Here is a 15,690-nt window from a genome sequence, read left to right as displayed (position 1 = left end):
CTCAATGAGGGCAGGATTTGTAGTCTTTCTTGTTGCCAGTGCCTGGAATAGCATTTGGCATTTACTGGGGATAAGTACTCAGTATATATTCCTAGACTGGATGAATGAATGAATGAGAGTATGGGATATATATGGAGGAAATTCAAGAAAGTTCTAAATGATTAAATTGACAAAGATAAAATGTAGAGAATCACAAATAATACCTTTAAAAATAATTATGAGGAGTAATAAAGGAGGCCAGATAGAGAAAGTAAACATTTCATAATCAGTAGTTTTCTTACATGACTTGTCATCAGAATCACTTGGAGGTCCTTTTTTAAAAAAAGTAATATATATGCCATAAGGAAAAAAAGCTGTATATAAATGAAAAAGTAAAAGTCCCACATTTCTTTTTTTCTCTCTCTTTCCCAAACTTATTTCTCAGGTTTGGTCACTATTAATAATTCAACACGTGTCTTTTATACACCCACACATGAATGCACATTTTATATTTCACTAATATCATGTCATAAAACTGTTGTGTAATTTTTTTTAATTTAAGAATAATATATGCATTGAACATCTGTTAATGTCAGCATTTTATTCAACTGTATTGACATGTCATTATTTATTTTAATAATCTGCTCCTGATGAGTGTTCAAATGTTTTTTATTAAATATAAACAAAACTCCAGTAAAAATCCTTGTATATATATTCTTCTGCCCATGTTCAAGTATATTGACTAGATACATGTCTAGAATTAAAATGACCAGGCCTAAGGGTAAAATGTTCACACCCATTGCCAACTTTTCAAAAAAAAAAAAAGCTGTAATGATTCACTTGAGAAGTTTTAAAAAGATTTATTTTTTTACTTATTGATTTTAGACAGAAGGAGGGAGAAGAGAAAAAAAAAAGAGAGAGGGAAAGAGAGAGAAACAGAGAGACAGACAGGCAGAAAATCAATCTGTTCCTGTGTGTGCCCTGACTGGGGATCTACTCCACTGAATCAAAACCTTGGCCTGAGACCCTCTCTACATATTTTAAAGTATTTAGGTAAAATCTTTTAGGTGTGAGATCATTGATCTAGATCATTCTTTCCCTTTTGGGCAAAGTGTGGTTGAGACAAGACCTAAAATCAGCCTTTAATATATGGAAAGTATTTGTTAAAAATTATATGATCAATAATTTATCAATAATCAGGTGAATAATAACTTTTATTATTTTCAAATATATTACTTTAATTCAGCTTCATAACCACTCCTTTTGTGTAGGTATTACAGGAGAAAAAAATGAACTGAAGCTCAGAAAACTTAAGATCATTCAAATACAAAATGATAGATTCAAGATTAGAATTCAGGGCTTTAAATTTTATTTATTAATTTCCTTGATTTGACCTTAAATTTTGAAAAATTTTAAATGTTTATTTTATTGATTTCAGAGAGAGAGGAAGGGAAAGAGAGAGAGAGAAAGAGAGAGAGAGAGAGAGAGAGAGAGAGAGAGGAACATCTATCTGTTCCTGTACATGCCCTGACCAGGGATGAAACCGGCAACCTTTGCAGTTTGGGATGATGCTACTCAACTGTGCTATTCGGCCAGGGATGATTTGAACTTTTAATGCAATATATGGAAAGAAAATAGTATTTTTCTAAAAATTTACATCATAAATTAAATACTTCAGTATCTCATCTTTTTTTTAAATTGAATTTTATTGGGTGACACAGGACCTTAGAATTTAAATCTTCTCTTTCTCCATACCCCTCCCATTATGTTATATAGCACAGTAGATAATCACTTTATCCTTTTAGAAATATATGTGTGATGACTCTGTGAAAAGTAGATTTTATATATATATATTTTTTTGTATTTTTCTGAAGCTGGAAACGGGGAGAGACAGTCACACAGACTCCCGCATGCGCCCGACCGGGATCCACCCGGCACGCCCACCAGGGGCGACGCTCTGCCCACCAGGGGGCGATGCTCTGCCCCTCCGGGGCGTTGCTCTGCCGCGACCAGAGCTACTCTAGCGCCTGGGGCAGAGGCCAAGGAGCCATCCCCAGCGCCCGGGCCATCCTTGTTCCAATGGAGCCTTGGCTGCGGGAGGGGAAGAGGGAGACAGAGAGGAAGGAGGGGGTGGGGGTGGAGAAGCAAATGGGCGCTTCCCCTATGTGCCCTGGCCGGGAATCGAACCCGGGTCCCCCGCACACCAGGCTGACGCTCCACCGCTGAGCCAACCGGCCAGGGCCTAGATTTTAGATTTTAAGAAGAAAGTTCAAGCATCATTTTGAGTTAAGTCTTATAATGCTATGGACAATAAGACAGTACTGATGATAACATGAGGAATAAGCATTTGTGTCTATTTTGTCTCAAAAGATTTCTAAAAATCTTTCTGTTACAGACAAGTCACTGGATCAATAGAGTGGCCAAGGGAAACAGCTGCTGTACATGGATTAGAGAACTAAGTCTAATCAGAATGCAGAGGGTAGATAGGCCAGTTCCCAACAACGCCCCAGGGTTCTGCTGGCTTGTTGGAAGGTGGGGATGCTGCCCTGAATGCTGAAGTATTTCAATCAACAAAGCCTCAACACAGTTAAATCAACTTAAAACCTACATTTCAAGAAAAATTCCTGCTTGTACAAAGGGTAGGGTGGCATTTTTAAGAAGGTGAATTTTATAGCTTTATTATAACTATTACAACAAATAATGAATATGAGAATGGCTTTTATTATTAGCATATATTCCTGGCTCAGAATTAGAAAAGCAATCAGGTCAACCAAAAGCTGAGATACAGGCTTGCAGAACAGAAGTAAAGGGAACAATGTAAAGCCAGGAGCCAGGGCCACCACTATCACAGCAGCCTCCTTCTGGCCTATGCAGGTTCGCATTGGATTCGGACAGTCGGTAAAGAAACAACGGAGCCACAAACTGGTGGGCCATAGTCTTTAATTCTAGCTTGCACCCGGCGGGCAAGTAAAAACACACACTGGGCTCCAAAACCCAATCACATTCAGTGCTCACAAAGCCACTGACTTATCTGAGTTTCCTAGAATCAAAGGTTTCTAGCTCACCAGCCTTATTCTCCTCAGTTCCCCATCTCCTTCCTTATCCCAGATACAAACTCTACACAAACTGGCATCTCACTCAGCACTCCACCATCTTGGCTGCTTTTCCTGGCCTCCTCCACGTGGAACTCCTTCTGCTGCTGGCTCTACTCTCTCTGCTCTCTCATGCTAACCTCAGGAACCAAGAGCGCAAACTCCCGTTCCGCCCCCACTTTATACTGTAGCTTCACAACCTCTAATCCAATATACAAAGTAGGGAAATCTCTAATACAAAGTCACTTCTCTGAGGCATGATTGGATTGTACCACCCCACATCAAAATGGGGTGGGACAGGCTTAATCCCAAAACCAAGCCTCAGGCTACAACAATTCTCAACACACATTAATATCACCTGGGCAACGGCCTCTTTAACAAAGTGAGCATAATACATTTTATCTGCCCAACAATCCACCCCTATGCTCACTTTACTACCCACCAATTTACATCACCAGCATCCCCGTGCAAGGAAACTAGCACATTACACAAGTTACAACAGCACAAATCATACAGTTTCAACAATTACAAAGGTACATTTCACCAATATCTGAGCTTTGCCAAAAGCGCAAAATGTCCTCGGCCTTCTTTCTAGCCACAGGAGAAGCTTCCCGGGGCAGGGGAGTGCTTCCAGCAAAGCCACCCCCCACCCCCATCAGGGTATTTCACATTGTCCAAAATCCGTAATCCGTAAGTCCATCCAACAAAGGAGCCAATGCCCACTCCGGTCGTAGTCCAGGAAATCAGTCCACGCACATAGGGCATCAGCCACCCCCCACATCCCTGCTGTCCTCACAGGTCTTACACTGTCCCAAAGAGGAGCACGTGGCAATGGTCAACCTCCTCCTCTTAGAATTTATAAGGCATTATGATTTATATTATTTGAAATTCCTCACTAGAATGAGGAGGTTAGGGCAGAATATGGTATAGAAATGAGTCCACATGGCCAAGGGAAAAGCAGAGATATTCGTACAGCCTCAAATAGACCACGGTTGAAGGTCATCACTAGGATCTATCCTAGGGGGTGATTTTACTAAAATAAATTCATTTTGAGGAAAAGTGACTACATTTCCTTCAAGTGAGGAGTCCTTCAAAGTATGTCCTCAATTATTTGTCTAGTCAGGGACAGTTAAGTGACCAGACCTGAAATGATGTGTCTAAATTGTTACCCTTTATGGGAAAATCCCATTTTATTCCCCTTTGGGAATTCATACACCCCTGTTCCCAATAGGTAGCATGGGAAATATTTGAGGGAGGTAAAAGCCTCCACGTGACATCAGGAGGAGAAAAGCAAGATGATTTCTATACAAGAGGTCACTTTTTTGACCATGAGGTTGTTGTTGAAGAAAATGTACCTACTTTGTGGAAGTGACCCAAAATGCTGGCATAGTTTCTAGGAGATAAACAGAGTTTAAGCACACTAGGGAGTTAAATGCAAATGCACAGAGTGACAGTAAATGTCTTTTCTACAGAGGAAGCATCATGGACAGTAAAGGAATGTCTCAGTCTTAAATAACAATTGTGCAATAGCTGAACTTTCCCCCAGCACCACTGCAGAACTGGGTGCTTTTCTCCTTCACCATCTCCTGAGGCCATTCCTCCACTGACCCAGGCACAGAACCCAGGATGGTTTCTCTCCTTTAGGAGAGCATATCCATATTCTATCTTCAGAGCTGAAGAGATTCAATTGCTTTCCAGTGGGAAGAACCTATTTCATTCTTACTAAAACTCTACATTGTGTTCAGTCTTCCTGTCACATTTCTCTTCCTCTCTCAGATTAATGTTAGAGTTATTCAGACCTGGGTCCTAGGTGTTTTTCTGTTCTCCTTCTGTACTCTCTTGCTAAATAATCTAATTTATTCTTATAACGTTAAGTACTATTGATATTTTGACGAATCACACATTTATGCCACTTGTCCAGATTGCTTCTCTAAGCACCACATGCCCATTGGGGTGTCTACATCATGTCCTCAGTCTAAATGTATTTCATCTTCCCCACCTGAGCACATCTGCAAGTTATCCCTTTGCTACAAATGAGGTTTCTCTTCACTCAGTTGCTTTATCGGTAACCACAAAATAATCCTTCATTCTTTCTTCTTCTCCCTTCATATTCTATCATTAATCTATCAGATGTAAACATATTCATCATCTATTAAATCTTCCCCTATATATATATTTAACATCTATCCACTTCTTGTGTTTCTATAGCTGTTGCTGTGAGTGGAGCCACTATCAAGTTCAGCCTGGACTTGATATCACATTAGTTTTTCATCTGGTCTAAAAGTTTCCATTATCTCCCTTCCAAATTTGCTCTGCACAAAAGTCCTAAGAGCGCCAAAAAGTATAAATCATATCATGTTATTTCCATGCTTAACATCCTTATGTGGTTTCTCACTGCACTTGGTATAATGAATGAAATCCTTGATGGGACCAACAAGCTTGTGTGTTCTGACAGTCCTTCCTACCACTTTAGGTTTATCTCTCATTGTAGTTTTTCTTATCCCTCTCCAACTGTCTTCCTACACTCTAAATACATCAACATAAAGGTATGAACTTCACAATCTCTTTTCAGAGGCTTATCACATGCCATTTCCTCTGTCTAGAATAGCTTTCCCTACTCTGTGCTTAGCTAATATTTACTAATCCTTTGGGTTTCAGCTCAAAGATTTTCTCTTAAATCTTTTACCTGGAACTGACACAATCCAAATCTGTTCATATTGTGGTTAAAGCAACTCTTAAGGCCACATTTGAGGTTAATAAGACTGGGATTAATAATGTTCCATAGGTATGTAAATAAAATATTGATACACATTAGTCTACAATTAACTTACATAGAGGCTATAAAGGTTAGCATATGTATTGTTTTCCTGCTTTTGTTGGAATTGTATCAACTAAGTGTGGGAATATTAGTAGTTTCATGCTGATAAGAAATGACTGTAGGAGAGATTCCAAGATGGTGACAGAGAAGGTGGATGTTCCCACTGCCACCTCCCAGGACCAAATTAGATTACAACTAAATTTAATAACAATCATCTTGAAAACCAACTTTGGACTAAACGAAGAGGAGTATATGACTGAGGATCACAGGAGCCACACCAAGACTGGTAGAAAGTTCAGAGACATGGAAAGGGCTGCCCCACTCCCAGGAGCAAGCATTGGTTGAGAGTTTGAAGGGACTCTCATTGTGGGGACGGTTGTCCTGAGAGGTGTGGGTCCTCAGCCCTGGGCCTGGACATTGACCTAGAGTCTCAGAGCCTAGAAGAGGTGCCTACATATCATTTGGAGGTGAAAAGAGCCAAGGTTTCTGTCTGAAAGAAAGAGACAAAGCTCCTGGAGATTCAGGCTCCATCTTAAAGGGCCAGCACAGAAAATCTTGTTCATAGCCACTTACTTGGGGCTCTGGCAGAGGGAAAGCTGAGAGGACTAGAGTTGCATGAAGAGAGTACAAAGTTGGTGGCCCAGGGAAGGACACTGTGGGGGACAGCCACCAGAACCCCTGTGCTGAGTTATTCTCCAATGCTGCAGTGGCCATCTTATTTGGGTGCAGCAGTTTCTTCTGTGTGACATCAGCCTGGGGGAAAGCAAATGCCCCATCCCCGGGAATCTCTCCTGTCCTCTCATGGAGACTGGGCTGTTCTGAAAAGTAAGCCAGGAAGTAGGGGATATGTCAGTGACTTAGTTTTTTGATGTTGAGGTCAGAGTTTCCCCACTCCTCCACCCCACACAATCCCTAGACTATGACTGGTGCTTCTGCCCCACAGAGACTCAGTAGACACTGTCGGTACTGGAGGAAGACCACATCTTTTTTTTTTAATTTTTTAAATTTTTAAATTTTTTATTTCTTTATTAAGTAAAAGCTATAAAAATTAAGGTCAGAGTTGCTCCTTTTTGGAGGCTATGTACTTTCTTAATAAATTTAGAAATTGGAAAAATCTTCAAGGCATATAAAGAGGAGGTTACACACAAAAACAGTAGCAGATTTCAAAAGCCCATTCCCCTCCCCCCACCCCCGACCCCAGAGCTCTAGTCATAATAAAAAACTCTGTAATATCTAGTATGTTGACCAGGCTCTAATAAAACTAAGCCAGTCATAAATAGAATTTTTTTTCCCTCATGGTCACCAATGTTTTATCTCACTAACCAGCCTTTGGACTATTCTTTCACTCTTGACCTCCAAAAGATAAATGACCTTAATAAACTGGGTCATTAAAGCCCATTTATTTTTTGTTTTTGTATAATTTTCTGCACTCTGTGTACTTATATTTAGGAAGCCATGCAAACAGATGACTTCTTATTATAGACTACTTTTATGCTCACCAGGATTTAACATTTGTTATATTACTGATTAGGTGGTAATGAACACCTTTAGCTTTTTCTTGCCTGGAAAGCTCTTTATCTACCCTTTGATACTAAATGATAGCTTTGCTGGGCAGCATAATCTTAGTTGTAGGTCCCTGTATTACATCACTTTAAATATGTTATTCCAATCTCTTCTCACTAACAAAATTTCTATTGAGAAATCAGCTGACAGTCTCATGAAAACTTTCTTGTTAAGTACTAACTGCTTTTCTCTTGTTGCTTTTAGAATTCTCTCTTTGTCTTTAACCTTCGGCATTTTAATTATGATGTATCTTAGTGTGGACCTCTTTGGGTTCATCTTGTTTGGGACTCTATTTCCTGGACTTGTATGTCTGTTTCCTTTGCATAGTTAAAAATGTTTTCCATTATTGTTTTTTCAAATAGGTTTTCAATTCCTTGTGTTCTCTCTTCTCTTTCTGATACTCCTAGGATGTGAATATCGGTATGCTTGATGTTGTCCCAGAGGCCCCTTAAACTTTTTTACTTTTTTAGATTCTTTGTTCTTTTTGTTGTTCTGATTGTTTTGTACTATCTTCCAAATTGCTGTTTTAAATCTCTGCCTCATCTAATTTGTTGTTGTATTTCTCTAATGTTATTCTTTTTTTTAAAATTTATTAAATTTAATGCAGTGACATTGATAAATCAGGGTACATATGTTGAGAGAAAACATCTCTAGATTATTTTGACATTTGATTGTGCTGTATACCCCTCCCCCAAAGTTAAATTGTCTTCTGTCACCTTCTATCTGGTTTTCTTTGTGCCCTTCCCCTCCCCCAACCCCTCACTCCTTCTTTGCCCCATCCCCCCTCCCCCAACCCCTCACTCCTTCTTCGCCCCATCCTCCTTCCTCCTACCCCCAACCCCTGTTGCCATCACATTCTTGTTCATGTCTCTGAGTCTCATTTTTATGTCCCTTCTGTGTGTGGATTCATATAGTTCTGAGTTTTTTTTCTGATTTACTTATTTCACTCCGTATAATGTTATCAAGGTCCATTCATGTTATTGTAAATGTTTTGATGTCATCATTTCTTATGGCTGAGTAGTATTCCATAGTATATATGTACTAAAGCTTTTTAATCCACTCGTCTTCTGACGGACACTTGGGCTGTTTCCAGATCTTCGCTATTGTGAACAATGCTGCCACAAACATGGGGGTGCATTTCTCCTCTTGGAGCCATTCTATGGGGTCCTTGGGGTATATTCCTAAAAGTAGGATAGCTGGGTCAAAAGGCAGTTCGATTTTCAGTTTTTTGAGGAATTTCCATACTGTTTTCCACAGTGGCTGCACCAGTCTGCATTCCCACCACCAGTGCAGGAGGGTTCCCTTTTCTCCACATCCTCACCAGCACTTATTCTGTGTTGTTTTGTTGATGATCGCCATTTTTTAAAATTTATTTATTCATTTTAGAAAGGAGAGAGAGAGGAGAAAGAGAAGGCAGGGAGGAGCAGGAAGCATCAACTCCCATATGTGCCTTGACCAGGCAAGCCCAGGGTTTCGAACTGGCGACCTCAGCATTTCCAGGTTGGCGCTTTATCCACTGCACCACCACAGGTCAGGCCATGAAGACCACATCTTTGGGTCTCAGAGGCCACACCCTCTGGACTCCTGGGGGCCACACCCTACTGAGGTCTATGAAAAAAGTCTGGATAGACTAATGCCTGGGGCCCAAGGGTGGGAGCTACACCCACTAACTTTACTAATCCCTGAATTGCATCAGGTTCTAGACTCTACCAGAAGTTTATTTTTTTCAGTGGCAGAGTCCAACAAGCAGCCAGCAGACAGAGGCTGTAGGAGCTGCCTCTCAGGGAACCTTGGCCTTTTGCTGACATTCCCCAGGCCCAGTAGGGTAAAATGCTGCCTAGATCTGTAGTTTAGTATTTGTATGTGCACCCAGGCCCAGCAGAGGCAGCCATACACTCTGGATTACTTGTAGATCTAAGAAGGTTGCTTAGGGCCAGGTATGGGCAGTGCCCCCCACTGGTTTTCTCCAGGTTTCTTCTAGGAGGCCTAGGGCTGGCACATCTAGTGGTCAGCTGCTGAGAGCATTAGTTCAGGACCTAATGACCCTTACTGATGGTGTGTACTAAGGGAGGGCTCATTGGGCATGGGGCCAAGATGAGATGAGTTCCACTCTCTGTGATCAGCACTGGTACAACAGCTTGCAAACATTAGACAAAGTAGAGCCTCACAGTCAGCTGGCCTAGATCCCAGAAATCCTACCCTGCTGGGCTTAGGTTCCATAGGGGGAAAGGAGAGAAGCTTGGAGCATAAATATTCAAGGGGTGGGCTCACTGAAACCTATTGTTGGGGGGAGTGGCAAGATGGCAGTGGAGTAGGAGGACATACCAACTTCCACCTCTCAGAACCAAAGTAGATTACAACTTAATTTTAAGAACTATCATCTGGAAAAAACAACTTTGGACTATACTAAGTGAACTCTTTAACCAAGGAATACTGAAGAAGCCACACTGAGACTGGTAGGAAAAGTGGAAATGTGGAGAGGGCTGTCCAGCTCCCCAGAGCGAACGGCAGCCCAGAGAGACTCGTGTGGCAGGAAGTGAGTTTAGTGAAGTAGGGAGGGTCCTGAGCCCCAGGAACAAAGCCTAAGCCTGCAGCCCCAGAGACTAGAAGAGGCATATGGACAGTATTCAGCTTCAAAACAAGCCAGGATACCGTTTGTGAGAAAGAGAGGGATTTCTCAGACCCAGGATTCTTCTTAAAGGGACCATGCAGAAAACCTCTTTCGTAACTACTCACCCAGGACTCTGAGGGACAGGGAGAGATGAGAAGATCAGAGTAGCAGGAAAGGAGGGTAATCTAGGAGGCATAGGGAGAAAAACTTTGAGGGACAGCCACCCTAACACTTGGGTTGAGTCACTCCCCAAATCTAAGGTGAATATTTCCCCTGGAACCAGCAATACCAGTAAAAGGAAGCAGGACACCAGCCAAACAAGCTCTCCCGCGGCACTCAGAGCAGAGTCGCTTGGAAGGAGGGAGCCATCAGGAATACAGTATTGAGTGCTAGGGTCTGAGCTGCATTGCCTCCATCCACACTGCTGAGGGCTCGCTGGAGGGTAGGTCATGGTAGGATGCAAAAGCGTGGTCCTATTAGCAGGGGTGGAAGCTGGGCCAGCCAGGACTGAAGCCCAGAGTGAGCTCAGTCCTGCCCAGTGGAGGTGGAAGGGGTGCACAAAAGTGGTCCAACCCGGATGTCGGCTGGGTTACCAAGAGCAGTCCTGCCTGCAATACCATCCGTAGGGGTAAAGTGAAAACCAGGCAAAAGTGGAAGAACTTGGGGAGAGCTGTGGCTGAACAGGGGTGCATAGCCCTGCCCAGAAGCTGGCTTGCAGCTCGGTGTGTGAGCACAGCCCTGCCATCGGGGGTGGGGTGAAAACTGGGGGGGAAAGGTGGAGTCTCGTGGCTGAGCAAGGGTGCACAGCCCCACCCCTGGAGCTGGGTCTTTTGGTCTTCAGGAGAAAAGCCCCACCTGCATAGGCAGGGCGAAACCTGGGAATGGGCGGAGACCTGGGGCTGAGCATAGGTGTGTGGCCCACCCCTGAAGCCAATGCTTGCAGCCCCAGTGCAGAGCACAGCTCCACCCGAGGGGGTGGTGTGAAGGCTGAGGTTAGCCAGGACTTGTAGCCCAGGCACGTAATTACAGCCCCACCCATGGAGGACAGGCAGAAACAGTGACTGCCTCAGGCAGTGTGCCAGCCCCAGCAATGCCCATACTCCAATGCCCGAAGCAGCGGCAGAAGGGGTGGTGGGCCTGCAGACAGAGGCCACACCCATTGGACTCCTGTGGCCACACCTTTCTTATACACAGACAGAATGGGAAGGTAGGGAAATGCAACCCAAATGAATCAAGAGAAATCCCCAGAAAAGGACTTGAATGAATCAGTAAGTTAGAGGACAAGATAAATGAAGGCATGGAAGCAGAGAAGAAAAAAAACTCAAGAAGTCTGAGGAAACTCTATGAGAGCTCTGTGACAACATGAAAAGAAATAACTTCCACATCATAGGGGTTCCTGAAGAAGAAGAGAAAGAACAAGGGGTAGAAACCTTGTTCAATCAAATCATAGCTGAAAACTTTCCTAAACTGATGCAAGAAAAAGTCACACAAGTTAAAGAACCACAGAGAATTTCATTAAAGGGAAACCCAAAGAAATGCAAACCAAGACACATCATAATTAAAATACCAAAGCTAAGTGATAAAGAGAAAATATTAAAAGCTGCTAGAGAAGAAAAGGCTATCACCTACAAAGGAGCTCCCATAGGATGACATCTGACTTCTCAACAGAAACTCTTGGGGCCAGAAGGAAATGGCAAAAAATATTCAAAGTAATGCAGAACAAGAGCCTACAACCAAGACTACTTTATCCAGCAAAGCTCTTGTTTAAAATTGAAGGAGAATAAAAAGCTTCCCAGACAAAAAAACAAAAACAAAAAAAGCTCACGGATTAATTACAACCAAATGAATGCTGCAAGAAATGTTAAGGGGCTTGTTGTAAACAGAATAAATGGGGAAAAGAATATAGTAAAAGAGGAAGATAGTTTTAAAGAATAAAATGGCAATAAACAACTACATATCAATAATAACCTTAAATGTAAATGGATTAAATGATCCAATCAAAATTCATAGGGTAGCTGTGTGGATAAGAAAACAGGACCCATACATATGCTGTCTACAAGAGACACATCTCAAAACAAAAGATACACATAGACTAAAGGTAAAAGGATGAAAAAATATTTCATGCAAATGGAAATGAAAAAGAAGCTGGGGTAGCAATACTTATATCAGAAAAAATGGACTATAAAACAAAGGCTATAGTAAGAGATAAAGAATATCACTACATAATGATAAGAGGAGCAATCCAACAGAAGGATATAACAATTAAAAATATCTATGAACCTAATATAGAAACACCTAAATATATAAAGCAGACTTTGATGGATATAAAGAGCGAGATCAACAGCAATACTATAATAGGAGGGGATTTTAATACCCCACTAACATCACTAGATAGATCCTCAAGAAAGAAAATTAACAAAGAAACAGCAGACTTAAAGGACACACTAGATCAACTCGATTTAATAGATATCTTCAGAACCTTTCACCCTAGAGCAGCAGAATGTACATTCTTTTCAAGTGCTCATGGTACATGCTCTAGGATAGACCACGTTAGGGCACAAAAGACGTCTCAACAAATTGAAGAAGATTGAAATCATATCAAGCATTTTCTCTGATCAAAATGGCAAGAAACTAGATATCAACCACAACAGAAAAACTGAAAAATACTCAAACACATGGTAACTAAATAGCATGATATTAAATAAAGAATGAAGTAACAATGAGATCAAAGAAGAAATTAAAAAATTCCTAGAAGTGAATGAAAATAAGCATACAACTCAAAATTTATGGGACACGGCAAAAGCAGTCCTGAGAGGGAAGTTCATAGCATTACAGGCATACCTTAAAAACCTAGAAAAAGCTCAGATAAACAACTTGATGTTGCATCTAAAAGAACTAGAAAAAGAACAGCAAGTAAAGCCCAGAGGTAATAGAAGGAAGCAAATAATAAAGATCAGAGTGGAAATAAATGACATAGAGGCTAAAGAAACATTACAGAAGATCAATGAAACCCAGTAGCTGGTTCTTTGAAAAGGTAAACAAGATTGATAAACCTTCAGCCAGACTCATCAAGAAAAAAAGAAAGAAGACTCAAATAAAATTAGAAATGAGAGTGGAGAAAAAACAACTGACACAACAGAAATACAAAGGATTGTAAGAAAATACTATGAAGAACTGTATGCCAAAAAATTAGATAACCTAGATAAAATGGACAAATTCCTTGAAACATAATCTTTCAAAAATCATTCTGGAAGAATCAGAGAACCTAAATAGACCGATTACAACAAATGAGATTGAAACAGTTATCAAAAAACTCCCCCCAAAAGCCCTGGGCCAGATGGCTTCACTAGTGAATTCTACCAAAAATTCAAAGAACTAACTCCTATCCTCCTCAAGCTATTTCAAAAAATTCAAAAGGAAGGAAGACTTGCAAGCTCCTTCCTAGAGGCGAGCATAATTCTGATTCCAAAACTATGCAAAAACAACACAAATAAAGAAAATTATAGGCCAATTTTTTTGATGAATTTAGATGCTAAAATTCTCAACAAAATATTAGGAAACCAGATCCAGCAATACATGAAAACAATTATACATCATGATCAAGTGGGATTTATTCTGGAGAATCTCAGTCAAAAAACTACTGAACGTGATAAATGAATTCACCAAAGTGTCAGGTTATAAAATTAATACACAGAAATCAGAGGCATTTTTATACACCAACAATGAACTGTCAGAAAGAGAAATTAAGGAAACAATCCCTTTCACTATTGCAACCAAAAAAATAAAGTACCTAGGAGTAAATTTATCCAAGGAGGTTAAAGACTTGTACTTGGAAAATTACAAAACATTGATAAAAGAAATCAAGGAAGATACAAACAAGTGGAAGCATATACCGTGTTCATGGTTAGGAAGAATAAACATCATTAAAATGTCTATATTACCCAAAGCAATTTATAAATTTAATGCAATACCTATTAAAATACTAATGACATACTTCAAAGATATAGAACACATATTCCAACAATTATTTTCCTTTTGTACCTCTCTGAAGCTGGAAACGGGGAGGCAGCCAGACAGACTCCCACATGCGCCTGACTGGTATCCACCCAGCATGCCCACCAGGGGCCGATGTTCTGCCCATTTTGGGCGTTGCTCTGCCGCAATCAGAGCCATTCTAGCGCCTGAGGCAGAGGCCACAGAGCCATCCTCAGTGCCCGGGCAAACTTTGCTCCAATGGAGCCTTGGCTGCAGGAGGGGAAGAGAGAAACAGAGAGGAAGGAGTGGGGGACAGGTGGAGAAGCAGATAGGTGCCTCTCCTGTGTGCTCCTGCCAGGAATCGAACCCGGGACTCCCGCATACCAGGCTGACACTCTACCACTGAGCCAACCGGCCAGGGCCTATTCCAACAATTTATATGAAACCAAAAAGAGAACACAAATAGCCTCAGAATTCTTGAAAAAAAAGAATAAAGTGGGAGGTATCACACTTCCTGATATCAAGTTATACTACAAGTCCATTGTACTCAAAACAGCTTGGTACTGGCATAAAAACAGGCATATAGATCAATGGAACAGAACATAGAACCCAGAAATAAACACACACCTTTATGAACAACTGATATTTGACAACGGAGGTAAGAGCATACAATGGCATAAAGACAGTCTCTTTAACAAATGGTGTTGTGAAAATTGGACATCTACATGCAAAAAAATAAAACTAGACCACCAACTTACACCAGTCACAAAAATAAACTCAAAATTGATAAAAGACTTAAATGTAAGTCATGAAATCATAAGCATCTTAGAAAAAAATATAGGCAGTAAGTTCTCCAATATCTCCTACAGCAATATATTTACTGATTTATTTCTATAGGCAAGTGAAATAAAAGACAGGATACACAAGTGGAACTATGTCAAACTAAAAAGCTTTTGTACAGCTAAAGACAATATGAACAGAATAAAAAGACAAACCACAGAATGGGAGCAAATATTTGACAATACATCTGATAAGGGGTTAATAACCAATATTTATAAAAAGCTTGTAAAACTCAACATCAGGAAGACAAACAATCCAATCAAAAATGAGCAAAAAAATGAATAGACACTTCTTCAAAGAGGACACACAGATGGCCAATAAACAGATGAAAAAATGTTCAACATCACCAATCCTTAGAGAAATGCAAATTAAAACCACAATGAGATACCACTTCACACCAATCAGAATGGCGCTCATTAACAAAATAACACATGATAGGTGCTGGCGAGGATTTGGAGAAAGGGGAACCCTCCTGCACTGCTGGTGGGAATGAAGACTGGTGAAGCCACTGTGGAAAACAGTATGGAGATTCCTCAATAAATTAAAAATGGATCTGCCTTTTGACCGAGCCATCCCACTTTTAGGAATATATCGCAAGAACACCATATCACTGATTTTAAAAAAAGAAATGCACCTCCATATTTACGGCAGTATTGTTCACAATAGCAAAAATCTGGAAACAGCCCAAGTGTCTGTCAGTGGCCGAGTGGATTAAAAAGCAGTGGTACATATATATACAGTGGAATACTATGGGGCCATAAAAAAGAAGGAAATATTACCTTTTGCAAACATAGATGGATCTGGAAACTATT

The 15,690-nt window shown here is 40.7% G+C and overlaps 1 protein-coding gene and 1 pseudogene across 2 annotated transcripts in view; both read right to left on the bottom strand.

Annotated features, from left to right (window-relative positions):
• LOC136405567 (RNA-binding protein NOB1 pseudogene) overlaps window positions 1-11,102 on the bottom strand; it is a 43,113-nt pseudogene extending 32,011 nt beyond the window's left edge.
• GRID2 (glutamate ionotropic receptor delta type subunit 2) overlaps window positions 1-15,690 on the bottom strand; it is a 1,621,553-nt gene that overhangs the window by 45,455 nt on the left and 1,560,408 nt on the right. The window lies entirely within an intron of this gene.

Source organism: Saccopteryx leptura, chromosome 5 (genome assembly GCF_036850995.1).
Source record: "Saccopteryx leptura isolate mSacLep1 chromosome 5, mSacLep1_pri_phased_curated, whole genome shotgun sequence".
Lineage (NCBI taxonomy): Eukaryota > Metazoa > Chordata > Mammalia > Chiroptera > Emballonuridae > Saccopteryx > Saccopteryx leptura.
This window is presented reverse-complemented; position numbering and strand designations above follow the sequence as displayed.